The sequence below is a fragment of the Bos indicus genome, chromosome 25, assembly GCF_029378745.1.
Source record: "Bos indicus isolate NIAB-ARS_2022 breed Sahiwal x Tharparkar chromosome 25, NIAB-ARS_B.indTharparkar_mat_pri_1.0, whole genome shotgun sequence".
Lineage (NCBI taxonomy): Eukaryota > Metazoa > Chordata > Mammalia > Artiodactyla > Bovidae > Bos > Bos indicus.
Window position 1 is genome coordinate 926140 of NC_091784.1, and position 14390 is coordinate 940529.

Consider the following 14390-nt stretch of genomic DNA (forward strand, 5'->3'; position numbering starts at 1 on the left):
AGAGGCTGCTGCCGCCCGGCGCCCTAAGAGCCCTGCGCTGCACCTCCGTTTCGCTCTGACCTACCGGTCAGCCATTCCGTCTACAAGTGATTTTACTCCCTCCCCTTTCTCTCCCTGCTTTCTGAGAGTCTCTCTCCTTCCATACTTGATGGTGTAATGAATGGATGCCTTAGATCATTTTCCCTCAACATTTTTTTCTCTTTATTTTTACATTGATTTCTATGAATTCATCTTCAAGTTTATGGATTATTTCTGCTAGCATCTCAAATGTGCTGTTGAACCTATCAATTTTTCATTTCAATTATTTTAGTTTTCAAATCCAGAATTTATGTTAGTTTCCTTAAAAAAAAATAATTTGTAGCTCTTCATTGCGTCTCTCTGTTTGTTGACTTCGTATCATACTGTCATCTAATTCTTCAAACATGGTTCCATTATTTCATTTTGTAGTTATCATTATTTTGATATTTTATCTTTTAACCTTCATACTGAATTTATAAGAGATATATGAGTTATCAGTGGTATGTTATACAAATGCTTTACTCACCACCATTACAACATTAGAGTTTTCTGAGTTTAACTGTATACTTACCTGTCCCAGCAGGTTGATAAAGAGTCCAAGCCTAAAGCCCCTTTAAGGAGGAGGCAAGCTTGCTTTTTTTTTCACATTCTTTTGCCTAAGACAAGTAGGCATTGTAGGGAGCAGTATCTCAGGTTCAAGGACATTCCTCTTTTTGAGCTTTGGATGTATGTTATAGGAAAGGGTCTGGGCAAAACGCTCACATCCTTGAGATTTTTTTTGTCTATTCTCAGAGGCTAGTTGAGAAGTATATATGGCCCCACTTAAATTAGTGAGCCCCTTCTGATGTCTGTGTCAGAAGCTTTTTCTGTCACCTTCACTTTAAATAAAATATACACAAAGCTCTGAGTGACTGAGACTGTCTGTGGCCCCAGAGTAATATCTTCTTCTTAGACACCATGAATCCAGTGGCATCGGTCACCGTTGACTGCTAGGTTATCATCTTGGGGGCTTGTCCAAGATCTTCAAGACAAGGTAAGAACACTCAGAGTTGAGATTCTTTTGCTCTTTTACTGTGGTCTCTACTTTACTACGGAGAAGGCAATGGCACCCCACTCCAGTACTCTTGCCTGGAAAATCCCATGGGCGGAGGAGCCTGGTAGGCTGCAGTGCATGGGGTCGCTAAGAGTTGGACACGACTGAGTGACTTCACTTTCCCTTTTCACTTTCCTGCATTGGAGAAGGAAAGGGCAATCCACTACAGTACTCTTGCTTGGAGAATCCCAGGGGCGGGGGAGCCTGGTGGGCTGCCAACTCTGGGGTCTCACAGAGTCAGACACGACTGAAGCAACTTAGCAGCAGCAGCAGCAGCTACTTTACTAAATCAGAAGCATGTGGGCTGAATTTCTTTTCCCCAGTCAGCTTTTCCTGGTCCCTCTGACCATTTCATATCTGCTTGGAGAATTAAAGTTATTAACCTTGTGTGCCGGATTGTAGACTTTCAAGGGACTTGCAATCCATGCTGTTATTGTGCTTTTCTAGCAAGGCCCCCACTCCAAGTTTTACAGGACACTGCAGACAGGAGCGCTTTAGGGAGCTAGCTGGAGCTCTAGCTCCAGGGACATCTCTCAGACTAGAAATCACCATCCTGATCCCACAGACACACAGGCAAGTTCTTGTCATGGCTATGCCTCTGGACTATATGGATTGAGGCATTGCTGGTGAGCATGAGATTCCTGAGGACACAGATTGGGACACCCCAGATTTGGGCAGATTGAAAGTGCATTGGGCTTCTTCCCTTAGTAACGCTAGCTCTTAGCAGAGCAGACGAAGCCCTCCAGTGGCTCTTGTCTCAACTCCTTAGGTATTCTTTTTGTACAGTCTGATGGACAGGAATAAAAAGGATGATGTTGGCACTCCATGAATATGAAGGATTAGTTTTTCCTCGCAGGCGGGCCCTCCATCGCCTCCTTTGTTATTAAATAGACTCGTGTGGCCACTCTCAGGAGGATGTCTTGGGTTTTCTGTTCATCCCTTTATGACTTGCCACTTATACTCTTATGAGCAATGTGAGCAGGTACACAGAAGTTGGGTGCTTCCCCTAGTGGTCTTGGCTCGGCAAGCATCCGGAAAACTACTCTGTTCCACCCCAGGTGGTGCCGGAATAAAAGGGAAATCAAACCAAGGTTTTAATGGTGAGGACCTGGACATCAATCTGGGATGCCATCAGGTCTAACCCTGGTGCATCTCCACCATGCCTGGGTGGTAGAACGAGGGGGGTTGGGAGTAGGACACATTCACCTGTAAGAAACAGGTTAGTTCTGGCCAGGGAAGGAAGCTTAGGTGGAAAATCAGTCTCCAACCCCGTCTAGAGCAGGGGCAGACACCTCTGGTAGAAAAAAGCCATGGCACTGGGCACTGCTTTTTTCTCTCTTACAGATGGGGCCTAACAGTCCAGAACCACCCCCCTTGAATAATATCTTGAAAAACTGAGATAATTTCGATCCTCAAGGCCTAAAAATCCCTTATATATGGGGTTTCTTTGCTTTAAGAGAAGACCTCACCTGCCCAGAGAGAGAATCCCTGCTGGGACATCTTATCGATCAGTCTACCCGTCATCAGAGCCAATTTGAGCACTCTCTGGTTTAAAGTTTAGCTATGAAGCTATGACTACATGAAGGAGAAATGACATTTTGAACCCTGAATGGCCATGTGTATTCTTTAGACTCCGGAGAAAACTAGGTAAAATGGAATCTTTTTGAAATTGCAAAACTGGTTCTTTTTGCACATGTAATTACTAAAAGTTTGACTTGTGAAAATACTCTTTTGGGGAGCTCTGATCCTGCCTGAGAAACAGAAACATGCCTGGGGAAAAACCTGAGTTAACTCTTATCATGTCCTTGAGATACACAGCCCACTCTATCTGGGACTCCAGCCATGAGCTGGAACTCAAGCCAAGAAAATAAAAGGGACAAAGAGACATTTTAAATTTCAGGTGGAAAACTGTGAGGTTTCTGTCTGTCCAGATTTGTGTGTGTCTCGGTGTATGTCTCCATCCTTGGAAAAAATTGCTAAAGGCTAAGTGGTTCAATGAGCTCTAATTAATTGGCCTAAAGAGAAGTCAGTGCTTACAAATCAAACAATTCTAAATTCAAGAAAATTAAAGTAAATGAATTTGAGGCTTGTGTGATCTGGGAAATAATCATTACTGAATTGATACATGATATTGATGTTTGTTTATTGATCTAATTAACAGAGGCATTGTGAAGATACTTTTATAAATGGTATAACTTTGGGTGATTTATCCTTACCAATCTACAGAATGATGATGTAAAGTACAAGTCATGGTTTCTGAAGAAAAGTAAGATGTGTGTTTTTAATAAAAAGTAATAAGGAATGGAATTCCATTCTATTAAGGAAAAGCAAAGTAAGTCTAAACGTACAGGTGGCTGTCCTCTAAATGGACAAATGAAGTGATGAGTACAGAAAGTGTAAACAGATGTGTTGCAAGTGAAAGAAGAGTTTTGTGCATGCTACAAGTTTGTTAAGACATTAAACTGCCTTTGAAGTCTTATTGTTACTATGACTAAGTGAATAACTATTGTTTCACAGTGAATATAAGCTGTTACCAAACTGGAATTTGGTTTTCTCTCCCTGATTAAAAGAACAAAGTTTTCTTGGAATGTGGCTTTTGAGAACAGACTACAGCACATATGAACAAAGCTCATTCTGCTTCTACAAAAGTTAACACGTCTTCAGGGAATTTAAAATGGATTAAAAATGGCCATAAACCAAAGAGTTGGGGCTATGAGAGGTCCAAGATGGCCACTTGGCTTTTCCTGGCTCCCTGACAAACCTCATTTTTATTTGATAATGCCTTTCCTGGCTTCAGGATTAATATCTCAGAATAGAAAAAAATGGTTAAAAGGTGCTTTCCACAATCTCCAGTGATCAGGGCACCCACTTTGCTGGACAGGTCATACAGACGTTCACAAAAACTTCATGAGTCTCTTCGAGACTATTGCTTTCACTGATGTCCTTGGTCTTTGGGCAAGGACAGCAGAACAAAGGGATCAATTGCAGGGGATGGAGTAGACTGCTAAATATGACCACAATTTTCCCGACTTTTTGTCTGACATATTGTTGACTTTTACTCTGTGTTTTCAGATATAAAGAAGCACTTCTCCTCGAGTTACTGATCGTTTAAAGCAATCTAGTGATTTACTCCTATGGGTAAAATTATACCTTTTTTCTCTCTGCCTCATCCCTCCAGAAACTGGAGACACTTGGGTTCTGAACAGCCTTATCAGGTAAATAAAAAGACTGTCTCCCGACATATACAGAAATCTCAACGTATACTGGGGAGCTCTAAAAGAAAAATCCACCTAACTGATGTCAGGCCTATGGCATCTATTATGTTTCACTGAATATTAAGTGCCAGTTTTTTTAATTAAGGTCTGTATTTACTAAGACTCACTCCTTAGATAGTTCCTTGTGGTTATGTTACATTGCTAAGAGGTTGAATTAAGTTGTTAAAAAGGACATTCTGAGTTTGTTTCTAAAGCTTATCTCAATAACCAGTCTTTGAATAAAGATCAGATGCTCAGGATCTACAACCAGGATATCAACAGCAAGCTATAGTCATTTAGCAAACTAAGTCAGATGACATGGAGATGTCACTGGGCTACACCTAATAGAAGTTCTTGACTTAACTTCTTATGATTCTACTATTACTGCTATTGTTTTCGATATTGCCTGTTTCAAGAAGTGTTGTTCCTTACATTCTCAAGTGTGTGACTGAGCCACTAAGTGAGTCACTGTATGACTTAGCTGTAAAAAGAAGAGAAGTGAAAAGCAAAGGAGATAAGGAAAGATATAAGCATTTGAATGCAGAGTTCCAAAGAACAGCAAGGAGAGATAAGCAAGCCTTCCTCAGCGATCAATGCAAAGAAATAGAGGAAAACAACAGGATGGGAAAGACTAGAGATCTCTTCAAGAAAATGAGAGATACCAAGGGGACATTTCATGCAAAGATGGGCTCGATAAAGGACAGAAATGGTATGGACCTAACAGAAGCAGCAGATATTAAGAAGAGGTGGCAAGAATACATAGAAGAACTGTACAGAAAAGATCTTCACGACCCAGATAATCACGACGGTGTGATCACTGACCTCGAGCCAGACATCCTGGAATGTGAAGTCAAGTGTGCCTTAGAAAGCATCACTATTAACAAAGCTAGTGAGGTGATGGAACTCCAGAGGAGCTATTTCAACTCCTGAAAGATGATGCTGTGAAAGTGCTGCACTGAATATGCCAGCAAATTTGGAAAACTCAGCAGTGGCCACAGGACTGGAAAAGGTCAGTTTTCATTCCAATCCCAAAGAAAGCAATGCCAAAGAATGCTCAAACTACCGCACAATTGCACTCATCTCACATGCTAGTAAAGTAATGCTCAAAATTCTCCAAGCCAGGCTTCAGCAATACACAAACCGTGAACTTCCAGATGTTCAAGCTGGTTTTAGAAAAGGCGGAGGAACCAGAGATCAAATTGCCAACATCTGCTGGATCATGGAAAAAGCAAGAGAGTTCCAGAAAAACTTCTATTTCTGCTTTCTTGACGATGCCATAGCCTTTGACTGTGTGGATCACAATAAACTGTGGAAAATTCTGAAGGAGACACGCACATAATATAGCCAAATATTAATATGGCCTATCTTTGTGTGGAGAACAGTTAACAACATTTTTATGACATATTAATAATATGATTCTTTAAAATTCATATCTTTCCTATTAATTCTAAAAAATATTACATTATTTGAGAGAGAAACATTAGAAAATATCCTATTGCCTAAAATAAATCTATAGTATTAAATATAGTTTAACTCATTATATAGAATACAAATCTATACTATCAATAGTTACATTTTATATCCAAAACTATGCACATTTTCATAAGAAAATGCAGCAATCTTAAAAATGTATTTCAAACAAAATGTATACTTTGCACTAGAAAATCATGAAAATCCTATAGGTATGGATGTATACACATTAGACTTCCCTGGTAGCTCACCTGGTAAAGAATCCATCTGCAATGCAGGAGACCTCTGGTTGATTCCTGGGTCAGGAAAATCCCCTGGAGAAGAGATAGGCTACCCACTCCAGTATACTTGGGCTTCCCTGATGGCTCAGTTGGTAAAGAGTCTGCCTGCAGTATGGGAGACCTGGGTTCAGTCCCTGGCTTGGGAAGATCCCCTGGAGGAGAACATGGCAACCCACTCTGATATTTGTGCCTGGAGAATCCCCATGGACAGAGAAGCCTGGTGGGCTACAGTCCATGTGGCCACAGAGTCAGAAACACCTAAGCACAGCAGCAGAATATATATATATTCCCATCACTGAGTCTGATCTATATTTTGTCAAATATTATTTTAGGATTATTCTACACTTGAAATTAGATACGAAGTGAAAGTCTTTTACTTTGAAATAAATCATCTATTTTGAGGAACTAAAGGATTTATATTTTCTTCTTTTTTGTAGCAAAGTCAGTTGTAGTTTATTTATTCCTTGATCATGTATACTTAATGTCAAACCCAGTTAAAATAGCAAGAGTTTGTATGTATGTATGTATGTGTATGTATATACATATATATATATATATACACATATATTTTCCCCAATACTTACAATGTTACTTCACAAACAGATCACACAGTGACTTGCTTTTCAGACTGTAAGACTTGCCATGTAGACTATGAGGCTGGACTTTACACTATGTTGTATTTAGATCTATATATTCTTTCCACTTAAGTAAAATAATCGCAGTTCACAAATACACACAAAAAGATCTCTGGGTACTTGATTAAAAGAAATCTAGAGTTGTAGGATACGAGGCTAGGTATATAGTTCTGAAAGGAGTTTGCAGTATGTGATTGTTCTTATTTTCCTATAACTGCCTTTTTTTTTTTTTTGTTTAGTCGCTGAATCATGTCCAGCTGTTTTGCATCCCCATGGGCTATAGCCCACCAGATTCCTCTCTCCATGGGATTTCCCAGGCAAAAACACTGGAGTGGGTAGCTATTTCCTTCTCCAGAGGATCTTCCTGGCCCAAGGATTGAACCTGTGTCTCCTGCATTAGCAGGTGGATTCTTCAACTGTATTTTACCTTTTAACATATTATTACCTTTTATACCTTGAGGCCAACTATTTTGAGAGCGAAGTCTCCCCCAGGTTTAGCCTTCAATACAGGCAGGATCACTCTCCCTCCAGATTTTTCAGTGTGTTTTTACTCTGTAAAAAGTTTTCTTTTCTTTTCTTTTTTTTTTTTAAACAAAGGGGATTATTAGTGAAAAGTGAAATCAAGGAAAACACATTGAGAGGAAAATAAAGAAGGAACCACTGAAGGCAAGCTGTTGTTGGAGGCTTGGCTTTTACACATTCTGACTGATTTTCCCATTAGCAGGAGAGAATCAGCAACAGAGGAGTGATGAGAAGACAGTCACTGGCGTCAGACGAATGACCTTCAGATCATTAAGCCCCCTTCCCAGAACCTTTTATTGCACCAAACTCTTCTTATGGAATTTTTCATCTCCATGTTTCTAAGTGTGTAGATAAGCGGGTTGAGCATGGGGACAATAATTGTGTAGAAGAGCATAAACACTTTATCTTCTGGTAATGTTGTGGCAGGTCTAATGTAAACAAAGATGACAGGTGTGAAAAAGAGGATCACGGACTGTGATGTGGGAACTACAGGTGGAAAGTGCTTTATGGTGGCTTTCTGCAGAATATGTGCACACATTATACAGAATCAAAGTCTAGGAGGCCATCAAAACCACAAAGAGCACCAGTCCCATCAAGCCAGAATTGGCAATGACAAAAAAGCCAATTTTGTGAGTATCAGTGCAGACTAGTTTCAACAAAAGATATGCATCACGGAAATAGTGATCTATTTCACTGGGGCCACAGAAAGGTCAAACAATCGCAAGAAGAAAGAGACCAAGAGAATGAAGAAGTCCCCCTGCACACGACGCTATGAGAATTGAGTGATGTTTTTGCCTGTTCATGGTGATGGCGTCGTGGAGAAGTTTGCTGACGGCCACATAGCAGTCACAGGCCATCCCTGTGAGGGTGAAGACCTCAATCCCCCCTCAAAGAAGTGCGTGGTGAAAAGCTGTGTCATGCAGTTTTTATAGGAAATGGCCTTTTTCTCCATCAGTAAGTCAGTCAGGAGTTTGGGTGTCACAGTGGAGGTGTAGAAGAGGTCTGAGAGTGCAAGGCAGTTAAGGAAGAAGTACATGGGCTGGGTGATTAGCTGACTGCATGTAATAGAAATCACAATGATCAAATTCCCCAACCAAATAGCCAGGTAACAGAATAAGAAAAATAAAAAGCAGAGGATCTGGACTTTCTTGTCCATAGAAAGTTCTAAGAGGATAAATTCAGTAACATTATTTCTATCTTCCATGATCTGATGTTCAAGAGTTATCTGAAATGACAAAACCAATGAAACGAATCATTGATGAGAAAATGGAAACCTAATATCTACTTTAAATGGCACCAATACCTTATAAAGACAAGTTATTTTGAGACCCACTGAAATCATTTTCATTTAATACGAGTCTTTGACTATCTAGTACTAATATTCTTCTAAGAGCTAAGAATACAGTGATAAATTAGACAAAGTTCCAGTTTTTATATAATTTAAATTATTTTGTGAGGAAGCAAGGAATTATATTTATCAAGAATTTTTAAAAAAGAGATAATCTTAATAGTGTTAAGTAGGGTGACATATAATGTGCCAATTTAGGATGTAAAATAGAGGTAACTATAGAATTTGCTTGATTAAGTGGTTTCTAATGAAATCACAAAATTGGTGTAGGGTGTGTGGGTGGGTTTTGCAGTGCTGGCACAGAGTCAATGTTAAATAAATATCAATTAAATAAAAATCTGGAAAGTGAACAATGTGCTATAATTTTGAAGGAATAATACAATAAATAATCATCCTTTAGTCAGGTAATTCATGATAAAACTGAAGAACAAATCATTTTTATGAGTGGACTCATAATCCTTTTTGACTTTTAAGTTAGTTAAGTTGCTCAGTAGTATCTGATTCTTTGCGACCCCGTGGACTGTAGACCACCAGGCTCCTCCATCCATGGGATTCTCCGGGCAAGAATACTGGAGTGGGTTGCCATTTCCTTCTCCAGGGGATCTTTCTGACTCAGGGATCAAACCCAGGTCTTCTGCATTGCAGGCAGATGCTTTAACCTCTGAGCCACCAGGGAAGCCCTTTTGACTTTTAAGAGGAAATAATTCCTTCATGTGAAATACTCCATGAAACTTTCATATTTCTTAAACGATATTTGAAGCATCTCTAGGTTAATATATTGACAACTATGCTTTTCCTGTTTGTCTATATTTCTCTTGCAAGATTATTTCCTCTTTCAAAATACATTAACATTCAGAAGTTATTTGAGTTACATCTTATCAGACTGTAATTATAGTTGCCTAGTTTGGAAATAATATACTGAGAAATGGGCTCCACTAATTCCAAATTAGTTCCCCTAAACACAATGCAATAAACAAGATGGAGCACTTCTTCCCGTAATTTCTTAGAGAATTCACCCACACAATCTGCATGTGGAGTAGAGTTCCCTGTGGTCCACATCTTCGCTAGCATTTGTTATTGATAGACTTTGCAATGAGGACCATTCGGATTCCAGGAAGTGGTCCCTCCTTGTAATTTGCAGTTGAGTCGCTCCAATCATTACTGTTATGGAGCAAGATGAACTTTTGGAAATGCAGATGCAATTCTATCACCTCCCTGCCACAACTACTCTTGGATTTTCTCATCATATTGAATATGTGATCACATCCCTTCATTGCTTGTTCCCGAAGTTTGTCTCTGATGTCTTTTCACTGGAATGCCCTCTGCACTTTTTGGATTCCGTCCCATAGGGCATTTTTCATTTCTAGAATGTCCTAAGTTTCCCTGGTCACATAGCCTTCCAAGAGGCTATTTTCCCTGCCTGAAATTCTTCCTGCATTTTAACCCTGGTTTACATAGGTTCAACCTACGGATCTCAAATCAATTGTTACTCTGAAAAGCCTTTGCTGACACCCAGGTTTTGGTGAGGGAAGAGGTCCCACTATAAGTTTTCAAAGGATCTGGCTGTGATGTATCATTAAATTCCTCTCAGTGAAAGCAGGAACTCTGTGTCTTCTTCTCTCCGCATTCTATTTCCAGAAATTTATTACACGCCTCCTAGCTCATCGTAGGTGCTCAGTATTTACTTAGTGTGTGAAAGACAGAAAAGATCTTGGAGGCCTCAAGTTGTCACTTGGCTCGGCACTTTTGATCTCCTTGTATACTTGGTGATTGAATTCTTTCTTTCCTGGGTTGATGTGTACACTATAATCAAGGCAAAATATAAGGCATTAATACAGATCCATAAATATAGGTTCTTGCTTTCAAGGAACTCGTACAGCAGATTTCTACAAGTTAGGGCTTTTCAAATGCTCTACAAGTACGTGAACGTTCAGTATGAACCATTTTCACTTCAAAGAAAATTCGTTTGACTTCCATAGCAAAGGTGGAGACCTTCCAACGTTTAGTCCAATACTTATACCTTGACCATTTCAGGCAAGTCTTGTGGTTTCTTCTGGAGGTGTGTGGCACTTGCAGAAATGTGAAGGTTTTCCAACGTCCTCAGACTTTGGTGTCATTTGCAATCATCAAGAAAGCTTCCAGGTCTAGGTTCCAGACGACCACCACATACAGTCAGTAGCCAACGGAGTGGATTCCAGAAATATGCGTTGTTAACAAGCATCACCGTTGATACTGTTGCTGCACACACAATGCAGTGGGCAGGGCCTGGATTGTCCACTGGGTCTCATGTGGAAAGGAAAGAAGGGCTTACCCCACCCCCACACAGCCCCCCACCCCCACCCGCAGTTCACAGCCTTGTGACTAGAAACGGTCCCCAAAACAAGAATCAGACAAACCAGAAAAGCCCAGATGGTAGTCCTTGAGATGAAGGAACTAAGCAGCTGGTTGAGATGGCACCAAGGGGAAAGGTTGCTCTTTTTGTCTGCCACTCTACTCCTTTCTTCCTGGACGCCTTAGGGGTTCGTCATGGAGATTTGAAATAAAGTTCACAAAAGTCATATGTGTTGAATCAAGATTTTGCATTTAACCGTCTCTCAAAAAGGAAGAGAGCTTCGCCTGCACAGGTTTCTTTCAAAAACGTCAACTGCTTTTCATTCTGGGGTTTCTCTCTTGCCTTGTTCAAGTAGACTTAAGAGTAAAAATCAACGAAAACTACATAAAGATTCAAAGATACCAACAAAGGACAGCTTCTGTTTCTGAAATCATCTTTGCATTTAGTAGAACATGAGCTCTATTCTTTGTATTTTGCCTAGGGAATTAGCAATGTCCTGGTTCAGATGGCAAGGCATCCGTCTGCGGGAGACTGGAGTTTGATCCCTGGGTCGGGAAGATCCCCCCGGAGAAGGAAATGGCAACCCACTCCAGTATCCTCGCCTGGGAAATGCCACAGACAGAGGAGCCTGATAGGCCGCAGTCCATGGGTCGTATCAAAGTTGGGCTCAACCCAGCAACTACGAACAGAAGTATTTCCAAAGACCACACTCAAGTGTGTGTGCGTGTGTGTGTGTGTGTGTGTGTGTGTGTGTGTGTGTGTATCTCCTCTCGCCGCTTGGAGTCTGTCTCGGAATCTTCATGTATTCCTGCCTCTGTATCTCCTGACAGCCGGCCGCCGGCCCGTTCGTCTGGCCCCGGCCTCTCCCAGGTGCTCTGGCTCTGGCTGAGGAGCTTGCACAGGGCAGCTTGTCTCCCTTTGCATGGGTTCGTGCGAGTGTCTGTGTGTCTGTCTGTGTGCCTGCCTGTGGCTCATCTGCTCTCTCAGGAATGTCGAGGGCTTGGAGTGGGGGCAAAGGGGGGTGTCGGTAGTGCGAAGGGGCGGGGCTGAGGCGCTCCAGTCGACTGCGCCTCCCTGGCTTCCAGTGGGTTTGGGCACCGGACAGGTGCCGGGCAAGTTGGGCACTCAAGTTTCGCTGCGCCTAGGCCCGCAGGAGGTTCAGAGGCCCCTGGGCCGCGGGGGTTGGGAGGCAGCGGGCCCCGAAGACGGACACCTCCGGGGCCGCGTGGGCCTGAGCAGCGAAAGGGATGCGGGGAGGCCCCGCTCAGCGAGCGCGGCCGGGTCTGGAGTGCCCGGGGGTGGGAGGGCGCCGAGACCTCCGCACCCCTCAGCCCAGCCCCCAGGCCCCACACGCACGCATGCACGCACGCCCTCCCGGTCAATGGGGGGTCCTCGAAGCCCCTCGGGCCCCCGGGCCCGGCCAGGCGCTTGCTGGTCTGGTGTTGGCGGTGTTCGGGGGGGCGGGCCGGCGTCAGCAGGCTGGAGTCCGGTCGCGGGTCATGCGGCTCAAGTACAGCACGCCCCCCGAAGAGAGGTGCGGCCCGTTGTCCCGACCTGCAGGTCGGAGCAAAAGGGAGGCCAAGCGCAAGGCTCTTAGGACACCCCGCGCCAACCGCCTCAATCTCCGGCTGTATCAGCCTGAAGGCTCCCGATCTCGTCTGATCTCGGAAGCTAAGCAGGGTCTAAGCAGGGTCGGGCCTGGTTAGTATCTTGGATGGGAGACCACCTGGGAATGCCGGGTGCTCGAGGCTTTTTGCCTACCAGAAGAGGTCCTTTAGCCCCCGCCTCGCGTCCAGATTCTTGGATCCCCCCCGCAACCCCAGCCCCTCCCGGGGAGGGGGAGCCGTTGGCCGGGGCCCCGACTCCCATTGCAGACCTGGGTTGCCTCCGCGCGGCCTGCGAGGCCCTCCGCATTCGCATTCGGCTTCCAGGACACCCGACGACCGGCAGTCCCGTCTCCATCTGGGGCTCCTTTGGCTTGCCTCAGGCAATCCCGGGGCTTACACCGACTCCAGCCATAGCCCCAGCCCCCGCCCCACCCCCTGCCTCGCAGTCGATTGCGCATGCGCATGTGCGTGCGCAAGCACAGATAGATGTGCCCAAACGGGGCATCTATCTTGTTCACTTATACTGTGGGTGGATCTATGCCTGGGAGTCGGACTGCTGAACCATAGGCTACTTCCACTTTTAGTTCCTTGGGGAACCTCCATACGCTTTTCCATACCGGCTCTACCCACGCCCATTCCTACTTACCGTGGAGGAGAGTTCCCTTTGCTCCACATCTTCTCCAGCATTTGTTATTGACAGACATTGCAGTGAGGCCCAATCGGACTCATGTGAAGTGGTCCCTCCTTGGAGTTTGGAGTTGAGCCTCTCCAATCATTAGTGATGTGGAGCAAGATGACCTTTTGGAAATGCAGATGCAATGCTGTCACCTCCCTGCTCCAACGGCTCTCGTATTTTCCCAGCATATTGAAGATACGACCACTTCCCTTCAGGCTTGCTCCTCATGTTCTTCTCTGATGTCTTTTGCCTGGAATGCCCTCTGCACTCTTTGGCTTCCATCCCATAGGGCATTTTTCGTTTCTTGAATGTCCTAAGGTTCCCTGGTCACATAGCCTTCCAAGATGCTATTTTCCCTGCCTGAAATTCTTCCTGCATCTCAACGCTGGTTTACATAGGTTCAACCTGTGGACCTCAATGCAATGGTTCCTCTGAAAAGCCTTCCCTGACACCCAAGTTTTTTGGTGAGGGAAGAGGCCCCTCTATACGTTCTCACAGGATCTGCCTGTGATGTATCATTAGAGTCGTCTCAGTGAAAGCAGGAACTCTGTGTCTTCTTCTCTCCACATTCTATTTCCAGAAACTTATTACTTGCCTCCTAGCTCATCGTAGGTGCTCAGTATTTACTTAGTGTGTGAAAGACAGAAAAGCTCTTGGAAGCCTCAAGGTGAAACTTTTGATCTCTTTGGCGATTCAATTCTTTCCTTTCCTGGGTTGATGTGTACACTATATTCGAGGCACAATCTACGGCATGAAGACACATCCATACATATAGGTTCTTGCTTTCAAGGAACTCGTACAGCAGATTTCTACAAGTTAGGGCTTTTCAAATGCTCTAGAAGAATGTGAACGTTCAGTATGCTCCATTTTCATTTCAAAGAAAGATCGTTTGACTTCCATAGCAAAGGTGGAGACCTTCCAACGTTTAGTCCAATACTTATACCTTGACCATTTCAGGCAAGTCTTGTGGTTCCTTCTGGAGGTGTGTGGCTCTTGCAGAAATGTGAAGGTCTTCCATCGTCCTCAGACTTTGGTGTCATTTGCAATCATCAAGACAGCTTCCGGGTGTAGGTTCCAGACCACCACCACACACAGTCATTAGCCAACGGAGTGGATTCCAGGAATATGCGTTGTTAACCAGCATCACCGTTGAT

General features: G+C 43.4%; 1 pseudogene; it reads right to left on the reverse strand.

Annotated features, from left to right (window-relative positions):
* Positions 1 to 7309: 7309 nt before the first annotated feature.
* Positions 7310 to 10978, reverse strand: LOC139179660 (olfactory receptor 4P4-like; annotated as a pseudogene).
* Between the last annotated feature and the right edge of the window lie 3412 nt (positions 10979 to 14390).